We start from the raw sequence: 11,564 nt of genomic DNA on the forward strand, positions 1-11,564 counted from the left end.
TCCCATCCAGCTATTTTATTATCCTATGGCCTTATGTCTTATGAAACTCATCTCCTGACAAATTTATAAGAAATAGCACATTTAATTTAATAGTTCAGCAGAAAATAGTTGTGTGCTAGCAGGCTGGCAGATAGTTTACATTTATAATTAAGAAGAGAAAGAGAATGTGTCTTGGGAACTTTGGACCCGTAGACATAGCATCGCTGAGAAGAAAAATAATGGACTTCTTTCTAAATAAAATATGACAAGATTGCAGTATTAGTAAAAGATTTCAAAGGGAACATCTGGCTCCACCAAGTTCACTGAACTCTTGAAGCAAGTAATACAGAGAACAGACACGGGTTATACTTTTGAGGTAATTTATTTACTGAATTTCGAGTAAGGCCATTGAAAATATGCCAAGTAACAGAAACAAGGGAGACAGGAGCAGACCATTCAACACCTCGAGCCTGCTATCCCATCAATAGCTGATCATTAAGCTCAATACCGTAATCCTGTCCTCTCCCCATATGCCTTTAGCCACAAGAGCATGGTACGAGTTTGAGGGGTGACCTTGTTGATAATAAAATCATTTGGGGCAGAGATAAGGCGAATGAGAAGGGTCTTTTCCCCGGGGGGGGGGGAGATCAAAGTCACAGGGCATATTTTTAAGGTGAGAGGAGAAAAATTTAAAAAGAATATGAGAGGCAACTTTTTAACACAGAGAGTGGTTTGTGTATGGAATGAACTGCCAGAGGAAGTGGTAGACGTAGGTACAGTTATAACATTTAAAGGACTTTTGAATAAGTACATGAATAAGAAAATAAATAAGGAGCGATATGGGCCAAACACAGGCAGGTGGGGCTACTTTGGTTTGGGATTACAGTCGGCTTAAACTGGTTAGACTGAAGGGTCCGTTGCCATGCTGTATGAATCTATGACCCCTTGCTTCTGCTGGACATAGACTAATGAGAAAGGTCAAAAAAAGTGAAATTTAGGTACCAAAAGCCGCAGGCTGCAAAAGAGAAAGGCAAGAGTCCAAAGAGAAAGGTAAATGTCTGTGACAACAAAGTGTGGAGCTGGATGAACACAGCAGGCCAAGCAGCATCTAAGGAGCACAAAAGCTGATGTTTCGGGCCTAGACCCTTCATCAGCAAAGGGGGATGGGGAGAGGGTTCTGAAATAAATAGGGATAGAGCGGGAGGCAGATTGAAGATGGATAGAGGAGATGATAGGTGGAGGGGAGAGTATGGGTGGGGAGGTAGGGAGGGGATAGGTCAGTCCGGGGAGGACGGACAGGTCAAGGGTGGGGGGTGAGGTTAGTAGGTAAGGAAATGGAGGTGCGGCTTGAGGTGGGAGGAGGGGATAGGTGACAGGAAGAACAGGTTAGGGAGGCGAGCACGGGCTGGGCTGGTTTTGGGATGCAGTAAGGGGAGGGGAGATTTTGAAACTCTCTCTAATCAGAAAACAGCCCTATGGTCTGATAAGACCGTGGCACCTTTACAATAGCATTTAGGCAAATGACTGTGAGTCAGTTTGGGAGACAATGGAAGGTGAAGTGCCACAAGGATAAATGGTATATAGTTGTGATTAACAATTTCTGTTTCAAGACTGCAGCTTCAAAATTGATGGAAAGCACCGAGTTGGGTGAAGATAGTCAATAGTGGGGAGGTTCACCAGAAATGATCAGCATTAATCAATTTGGAGAATAAGCATATAATCGGGAAATTAATTTGAATACAAATGAGCATGAGAACATGACATTTTGATTCAAGGATGTATAACAATCAGAAAATTAGAATTTATAAAGGAGGCAAAGTACAGCAACCAATCGTGCAAGATAAGGCAAAAAGCCAAGTTATTTTCCCCAGGCTAGGGGAGTTCAAAACTAGGCGGTATAGGTTTAAGGTGAAAGGGTGCAATTTAAAAAGGATCTAAGAGAAAAGAGCCTTTTCAAATGGAACATGGTGCGCGCGTGGGATGCACTGCCAGAGGCAGTGGTCGAGGTAAGTTCAATTACAGCATTTAAAAGACATTTGAACAGGTACATGGATACAAAAGGTTTTTGGGCCAAATGCAGGCGAGTGGGATTAGTTCAGTTTAGGGAATCATTAAAACTAGTAATACAGGTTAATAATATAATTTTAAAAAATCAAGCCAAATATAACTCAAAAAAATCAGTGGATGCTGGAAAACAAACAAAATCAGAAATTGCTGGAAAGACTCAGCAGGTCTGGCATCATCTGTGGAGAGAAAGCAATATTAATTTATTGGGTCGAGTGACTCTTCTTCAGAACCATATACACCAAAATTGCCGTGGGGGGGAATTTGAAAAGTAGAAAATTCCCATATATAGTCAAATAAAGATCACTGAGCAAAAGGCCACCCACATCCATTGTCCACAATATTATTCACTTTTTCGTATTTGTCTTTTAAGAGGGGTCAAAGGCTATGGAGAGAAAGTGTGACCAGGGGCCTGAATTGGATTCCATTTGATTTAGTGTAGTCACATGTACCTCAGTGAAAAGTGTTACAGGGATAGTGGGCACTGCCGATGCTGGAGAATCTGAGATAACAAGGTGTAGAGCTGGATGAACACAGCAGGCCAAGCAGCATCAGAGGAGCAGGAACACTGATGTTTCAGGTCTGAACCCTTCCTCAGAAAGCTTTCCTGGTCCTCTGATGCTGCCTGGCCTGCTGTGTTCATCCAGCTCTACACCTTGTTGCCTCAGTGAAAAGCTTTGTTTTGCAAGCAACACAGGCAGATCTTTGCAAACAAGGGCATCCAGATCATAGGGTGATCAGCCACCATTGTATTAACAGGTGGAGCAGGCTGAAAGGGCCGAATGGCCTACTCCCACTCATATTTTCTACGTATCTATAAAGCACCTTTTAAAAGATGCTTGAAATGTAAATAAATTGCCGCTGTACTGAACATGATATTTAGATAGATAAGCACTTCTAAGATCATCAAAGCTTCCAGTAAGATATTTTTGGTCAAATATAGAGTTTTCACAATGTTGTGTTTCAACAGGAATGACAATAAACTTCAGTTTACTTCAAGCTAACACTGATCTGTTTGCTTTCCATGTGCCAAGTTTTTTATTTGAGGAAGTGAACGACAGCTATTTGTGAGAGCTGACTACCACTCAGGTGGCACATGTTATCGGAAAGTTGTCAGCAGGGTAGCAGAAACGCAGTGTTTGGGAACCTCTCCTTAGAAAGACAGTGACTAAGGCAATGATTACTTCAGGCGAATAATAAATTATGTGTTAATAATTGATGTTACTATAGGCCCCAGTCTTTGTGAATTAATAGATTGTGTTTTTCTGACAAAGAAGTGAATTTATGCATCAATGAGCATATAAATGCTTTAATCATATTGACAATTTTGTTACTGCTGCATTTAACCAGCTGCGCTGAGCAGATTGGGTATTTTAATTATTGTTCAATTACAAAAATCCTTGCTACAAGAAGTCTGTCTGGCCTTTTGCATTTCTGACTTGAAATAAAAGCTGATTACACATTAACACCCAGTTTTAACCCTTCACTGAATATTAACGATTTTTTTCAGTGATTTGATACATGTCAAAACCTGAATGAGCAACTTTCCCTGAAACATTGAACCACAGACATGAAGAGGACAGGGCTGAGCTGGGAACAATCCTGATCACATCTCCCAGTTCAATGACCCGAGACCTGCAGAAGGGAGGTAGGGAGCTATTCTTCTCATCCCTTCACAATCCATAGAGACCGCGCGCAAAAAAAATTCCCATTTCTGTGCAATTTGGAATCTTTCTATGTGGCAGCTGTGTGCGTACAAATATAGAAAATAGGAGCAGGAGTAGGCCACTCGGCCCTATATCTCAGAGAGGATATACTGGCCCTGGAGCAGGTTCAAAGGAGGTTCACAAGAATGGTCCCAGGAATGAAAATATTAACATATGAGGAACATTTGAGGATCCTGGCTCTATACTTAATGGAGTTTAGAAGGATGAGGCGGGATCTAATTGAAACTTTCAGAATACTGAATGACCTGGACAGAGTGGATGTTGGGAAGATGCTTCCGTTGGTAGGAGAGACTAGGACCCAAGGGCACAGCCTTAGAGTAAGGGGAAGACCTTTTAGAACAGAGATAAGGAGAAACTTCTTCGGCCAGAGAGTGGTGAATCTATGGAATTCAGTGGCACAGAAGGCTGTGGAGGCCAGATCATTGAGTACACTTAAGACTGAGATAGGTTCTTGATTATCAAGGGGATCAAGGGTTACAGGGAGAAAGCAGGAGAATGGGGTTGAGGAAATTATCAGCCATGATTGAATGGTGGAACAGGCCTGGTGGGCTGAATGGCTTAATTTCTGCCCCTATGTCTTATGGCATTATGGCCCTTTGTGCCTGCTCCACCATTCAATGTGATCATATCGAACCATAAAACTCAGTCCCTTGTTCATGTTTTCTCGCCATACCTTTTGATCCCTTTAATTTCAGGAACTATATCTCCTTCTTGAAAATATTCAGTATTTTGCCTCAACTTCTTTCTCTGGTGGAGAATTCTACAGGCTCCCCACTCTCTGGGTGAAGAAATTTCTCCTCTTCTCAGTCCTAGATGACATATCCTGTATCCTTCAATTGTGACCCCTGATTCTGGACTCCCTCGTCATTGGGAACATCCTTCCTGCATTTTCCCTGACTCATTCTGCCTGGAAGTCAGTGGTGAGTGGGGTTCCACAGGGCTCTGCCCTTGGGCCTCTACTGTTTGTAATTTTTATTAATGACTTAGATGAGGGGATTGAAGGATGGGTCAGCAAGTTTGCAGATGACACAAAGGCCGGAGGTGTCGTTGACAGTATAGAGGGCTGTTGTAGGCTGCAGCGGGACATTGACAGGATGCAGAGATGAGCTGAGAGGTGGCAGATGGAGTTCAACCTGGATAAATGCGAGGTGATGCATTTTGGAAGGTCGAATTTGAAAGCTGAGTACAGGATTAAGGATAGGATTCTTGGCAGTGTGGAGGAACAGAGGGATCTTGGTGTGCAGATACATAGATCCCTTAAAATGGCCACCCAAGTGGACAGGGTTGTTAAGAAAGCATATGGTGTTTTGGCTTTCATTAACAAGGGGATTGAGTTTAGGAGTCGTGAGATCTTGTTGCAGCTCTATAAAGCTTTGGTTAGACCGCACTTGGAATACTGTGTCCAGTTCTGGTCGCCGTATTATAGGAAAGATGTGGATGCTTTGGAGAGGGTTCAGAGGAGGTTTACCAGGATGCTGCCTGGACTGGAGGGTTTATCTTATGAAGAGAGGTTGACTGAGCTTGGTCTCTTTTCATTGGAGAAAAGGAGGAGGAGAGGGGACCTAATTGAGGTATACAAGATAATGAGAGGCATAGATAGAGTTGATAGCCAGAGACTATTTCCCAGGGCAGAAATGGCGAGCACGAGGGGTCATAGTTTTAAGCTGGTTGGTGGAAAGTATAGAGGGGATGTCAGAGGCTGGTTCTTTACACAGAGAGTTGTGAGAGCATGGAATGTGTTGCCAGCAGCAGTTGTGGAAGCAAGGTCATTGGGGTCATTTAAGAGACTGCTGGACATGCATATGGTCACAGAAATTTGAGGGTGCACACATGAGGATCAATGGTCGGCACAACATTGTGGGCTGAAGGGCCTGTTCTGTGCTGTACTGTTCTATGTTCTATGTTCTCTGTTCTATGTTCATTCTGCTAGAATTTTGAAGGCTTCAATGAGATCCCACATCATTCTTCTAAGCTCCACTAATGGTCCTGACTGATTCAATCTCTCTTCATACATCAGTCTTGCCATCCTAGGAATCAGACTGATAAATATTCATTGCATTGTCTCCAGAGACAGAGCATCCTTCCTTGTATTTTATTCATTCACAAGATGTGGACACTGTGGGCTGGGCCAACATTTATTGCGAGCATTTACTTCCTCCCTCCGGAATATTCAAAGCCTCAAACACATCTTCCAAGTAAAGATGTGATTTACCAGCATTTCACTCAATCCAGTCCATGATATTCACCGCTCACAATGCGGTCTCCTCTACACCAGGGAGATGAAATGCTGACTGAGTGACCGCTTTATAGAACACCTATGTTTTAACTGTAAAAATGACCGTGAGCTTCCAGTAGCCTGCCACTTCACCACACCAATGTGTTCCCTGTCAAATATATCTGTGTCAGGCTTGCTGCAGCGCTCCAATGAAACTCAACCCAAGCTGGAAGAACAGTATCAGAGATAGTAGGAACTGCAGACGCTGGAGAATCCGAGATAACAAGGTGTAGAGCTGGATGAACACAGCAGGCCAAACAGCATCAGAGGAGCAGGAAAGCAGACATTTCAGGCCTAGATCCTTCATCAGATGGGTCTTCTGATGAAGGGTCTTGGCCGGAAACGTCAGCCTTCCTGCTCCTAAGATGCTGCTTGACCTGCTGTGTTCATTCAGCTCGACAACTTGTTATCTCTGGAAAAAACTGTATCATATTTTCCACCTGTGGACACTGTAACCTTCAGGACTCAATATTGATTTCAATCATTTTTGGGCCTGAGCACCTTCTCCCATGTCTTTACCCCAACCCCCACATACCAGGCCTCATCATCACCCAGGCTGTGACTACAACCAACCCATTGCCAGCCACTAATGGTCCCCATTAGCAGCTATTCATTCTCTGAGGCTGGCCTTTACCCATTCTTTGGCTGTTCAACTGTTGTTCTCTCTCTCTCTGGGCTCCATCTTCACCTCTTACTTGGTCCTTCCCCCACACCTCATACCTTCCTTAGTATAGGTACCATAGGATATAGAAGCAGAATTTGATCATGGCCCATCCCCATGCCTCATTTCTGTAAATTTTGATCTTCTTATTAATCAAGAACTAAACAAACTCAATGACTTGGCCTCCATAACCCTCTGCAGCAATGAATTCCACAGATTCACAACACTGTGGCTGAAGAAATCCCTTCTCATCCCAGCTCTGATAGGTTGCACCTTCTGTCTGAGTCTATGCCCTCGGGTCACCTTCCCCACATCCACTGTATCCAGGCCTCTCAGTATTCTGTATGTTTCAAGCAGATATCCAACCCCCCCCCCCCCCCCCATTCTTCTTAAACTCCATTGAGGGGACTCAGTGGTTAGAACTGCTGCCTCACAGTGCCAGGGAGCCGGGTTCAATTCCACCTTTGGGCGACTGTCTGTCATTCTCCCTGTGTCTGTGTGGTTTTCCTCTGGGTGCTCTTGTTTCCTCCCACAGTCCAAAGATGTGCCAGTTAGGTCAACTGGCCATGCTAAATTGCCTGTAGTGTTCAGGAATGCTTAGATTAGGTTGTCTATAGGGGACTAGATCTAGGTGGAATGCTCTGAGGGTTGGCATGGACTTGGTGGGCTGAAGGTCCTGTTTCCACACTTAGGGATTCCGTGATCCTATGATTACAGGCACAGAGTCCTCAACTGCTCCCCATATGACAAGCCGTTGACCCCCAGAATCATTCTCACAAACATCCTCTGGATCTCCTCCAATGCCAGCACATCCTTCCATAGGTTACAGGCCCAAAACAACTCGTAACATTCCAAATGTGGCCTAATCAGAGCTTTACACAGCTTCAGCAGTACATTCCTGCTCTTGGATTCTAACCCTCTTGAAATGAATACTAACATTGCATTTGCCTTTCTAACTGCCAACCTCAAGAGAATCCTGAGTGAGGATCCCAAGTCTCTTTGTGCTTCATATTTCTAAGCCTTTCCCCATTTAGAAGTTAGTCTGCACCTCTATTCTTCCTACCAAAATGCATAACATCAAAGTTTCTCACATTGTATTCTGTCTGCCCTTCTTTGTCCATTCTCCCAAGTCCATCTGCACCCTCCCTGCTTCTTCAACACTGCCTGTCCCTCCATCTATCTTAGTGTCATCTACAACCTTAGAACAATGCTTGCATAATAACAAAGTGTGAGGCTGGATGAACACAGCAGGTCAAGCAGCATCTCAGGAGCACAAAAGCTGATGTTTCGGGCCTAGACCCTTCAACAATGCTTACATTTCCTTTTCTCAGATTGTTAATGTGTAACTTGGATAGTTGTGGTCCCGACACTGACCCATGCAGAACTCCACTCGTAAACGGCTGCCATCCTGAAAAAAGCCTCTTTATCTCCATTCTGCCAGTCAGCCAATCCTCAATCCACACCAGCACCTTGCCACTAACATCATGGGCTCTTGTCTTATTTGGCAGCCTCCTGAATGGCACCTTGACAACGGACTCCTGGAAATCCAAATAAATCACATCCACCAGCTCCCCTTTGTCTAACTTCCTCATTGCCTTCTCAAAGAAATGTAACAGATTTGACACGCCTTACACACCACCAAATCCTGTTCCCTCATGGTGAAAGGTGAGAGGTGACTTGATAGAGGTTTACAAAATGAGCAGAGGCATAGATAGAGTTGACAGCCAGAGACTTTTTCCTCAGGTGGAGGTAGCTATAACGAGGGGGCATAGTTTTAAAGTGAGTGGAGGTAGATATAGGGGAGACGTCAGAGGTAAGTTCTTTATTCAGAGAGTGGACAGGGCGTGGAATGCATTGTTGGAGAGGGTAGTGGAGTCAGCCTCGTTAGGGGCATTTAAGCAGCTATTAGATAGGCGTATGGATGATAGTATAAGGTAGGGGTGGAGGTTAGATAGACCTTAGGATTAGGGTGAAAGTTTGGCACAACATTGTGGGCCGAAGGGCCTGTACTGTGCTGTACTGTTCTATGTTCTATGTTCGACTTTAAGTTGGTCCAAAACACTATCTTGTAGACATTCCAAGATTTCCTTTTTCTTTAGATCTGCTACCAACCTGATTTTTCTAGTTCACCTAAATATTGAAGTCCACCATGATTATTGTAATTGTGCCTTTCTGCCCTCATTCATTTTCTTCCCCAAACCATGATTACTGCTAATGGAGCTGTATATAACTCCTACCAGGGTCATTATTTCTTTGTGGTTCCTCAATTCTACCCCTACAGTTTCTATGCCTTCTGACCCTATACCAACCTTATCCCATCCTACAGCCACATATAGTCTAACATTAGTTATGACATTAGTGGACTTTAATAGTTTAGTCTATCCTCTCTCTCCATAATCCATTTGTGTACGTATAAAAGTTGGAGCAATTTTATTATTTTTGTCAGATTGGTTTAAGTTTAATTAATTTTCCCTTTATTTTTCTTTACGAAAACTTGTCAAAGCCTGTCTGCCTGCGTCATTTATAGTCGTAGCACATTCACTGTTAAATAATCAATGAATTGCCAAGCATGTACTTTGGATTCAACCAACAAATGAGGAAAGAAAGTATTTCTCCACAAGTGTTCATTAACTGGCATATTGCAAGGAACAGTAAGCTCTGTTTCTGGGGAAGGCAGGTATGAATTTGGCCATGTTAACTCTATTATTTGGAAATGATAATTACCATAGAGTGTACAGAACAAAATTAAGCTACTCAACCTATAAACTGTGGCATTGTTTATGTTCCAAACAAACCCTCTTCATCTAACCATAATCTTCTATTTTTCCTTTACCTTTTCAGAACCACAGAATCCCCATAATGTCAAAGTAGACCATTCAGCCCATTGTGTCGACACCAACCCTCCAAACAGCGTCCCACCCAGACCCACCCTATCTCTGTATTTCCAATCGCTAATCCAATGTCGCCTGCTCCTCCCAGGACACTTAGCATGGCCAATCCACCCAAACCTGCACATCTTTGGAATCTGAGTGGAAACTGGAGCACCCAGAGGAAACCCTCACAGACACGGCAAGAATGTGCAAACTCCAGGCAGTCGCCTGAGAGTGGAATCGAAACCAGGTCCCCGGCGCGGTGAGCCATCAGTGCTAACCACTGAGATACTGTGCAACCACGTGCATAGTGAGTATTTAACTTCTCATTAAATACATCTGCTCCTCCACGTCAGCATGAGTTCCATATTCTAAACACTCTTTCAGTGAAGATGTTACCCCTGAATTCACCTGAATGCATGCAGAAAATAAACCATAAATCCTGAAAAAAGTTGGATTACAGAATGCTTTCCTGTTCAGTTTATGCTGTTTATATGTGTTCTTCCTTTCTCCAGTTTGCTCCCCATCCCTTTGTCTGTTCCTCATTTCTCCAATTATGCCTTTGATCTTTTGTTACTCATCAACGTTTCATTGCTTCCCTGCAGAATTCTTCGATTTTCCTCATTCCCACTAACTCTGCGGCAAAATGGACTTCAACGTTCTCAGAAAAAAATGCAGTAGTTCTCTGAACAATCCCATTCGCTGTACCTGTCATTTCCACAAGAGATTGGGAAACTTTGGAAATCTTTTCACATTTCAATGCTCCAAGTGGCATGAAAAAGGCAGTGTAATATGTCACACATAGAAGATTTGACAACCCAGATGATGTCCTTTCTGCTCACTGCTTTAACTGAGCAGGCCGAAGGAAAAGATGGATTGCTTAATGTTACATTACAGGAAAGGAATAGAATATCTCACACACTCCTGGTGCCTTTGATTCTTGCCACCTTTTTTTAATACCAAAATAAATAACAGTTCTGTGATGCCATGATTGAAATTTGATGCAAGTCGTACCAGTCCAAGGAAAGAACTTTCATCCCAAGAAGATACGGTGTGCTGTCAATTTGGGGCTGTAATTTGGTTTATATAATGAAAGCTATTGCAAAATTGTATCTGCCAAACCTGATGTAACATTTCAGTTCTTTTTACTGATGTCTTTGGACAGTTACTGTGAGTATTTACTCAAAGAGTGAATCAACATCTCTCTTCAGATTGGGAAAGACTGTAAATAAATTACTCAGGAAAAATCATTCCCAGGAATGCCTTAAACATAGTATGACCTTTCATAATACCTCAGATGCCATCCCAGAGAAATTATTGTTTATTCTTTTCCTTTTAGAGTCATTGAGCTGTACAGCACAGAAACGGACTCTTCGGTCCAACTTGTCCATGCTGGCCAGATATCCTAAATTAGCCGAGACTCATTTGCCAGCATTTGGCCCATATCCCTCTAAACTCTTCCCATTCACGTACCCATCCAGACGTCTTTTAAATGCTGTAATGGCACCAGTGTCTACCATGTCCTCTGGCAACACATTCCATACATCACCAGCCCCTCCATGAGATAGTTACCCCTTAGATCCCTTTTAGATCTTTCCCCTCTCACCCTAAACCTATGCTCTTCAGTTTTGGACTCCTCCATCCCAGGGTAAAGACCTTGGCTATTCACCCTATCCATGCCCCTCATGATTCTATAAACCTTTGTAATGCCACCCGTCAGCCTCCAACACTCCAGGGAAAATAGCCCCAGCCTATTCAGCATCTCCCTACAGCTTAAACCCTCCAACACTGGCAGCGTCCTTGTAAATCTTTTCTGAGCCATTTCAGGTTTCTGAGGCTATATAGGTTTTCTAGGTCATAATGCCATTAGCCTACGTACAGATCTTAGAGATACAAACAAAACTGGAGGAGTTCTTCAAAACTAGGCTTTTCCATTACAAGAGGTTGTAATACACTCATATTTTTAAACTGCATTCACCTGATCATCC

General features: G+C 43.2%; 1 long non-coding RNA gene across 1 annotated transcript; it reads left to right on the top strand.

The window, feature by feature from the left end:
- The first annotated feature begins 3,606 nt into the window (after positions 1–3,606).
- LOC125457397 (uncharacterized) lies at positions 3,607–10,758 on the top strand. The gene is made up of 3 exons (XR_007248616.2): positions 3,607–3,691; positions 9,548–9,886; positions 10,182–10,758. It is a non-coding gene; the product is annotated as an uncharacterized LOC125457397 (long non-coding RNA).
- The last annotated feature ends 806 nt before the right edge of the window (positions 10,759–11,564 follow it).

The sequence above is a fragment of the Stegostoma tigrinum genome, chromosome 14 (genome assembly GCF_030684315.1).
Source record: "Stegostoma tigrinum isolate sSteTig4 chromosome 14, sSteTig4.hap1, whole genome shotgun sequence".
In the NCBI taxonomy this organism is placed as follows: domain Eukaryota; kingdom Metazoa; phylum Chordata; class Chondrichthyes; order Orectolobiformes; family Stegostomatidae; genus Stegostoma; species Stegostoma tigrinum.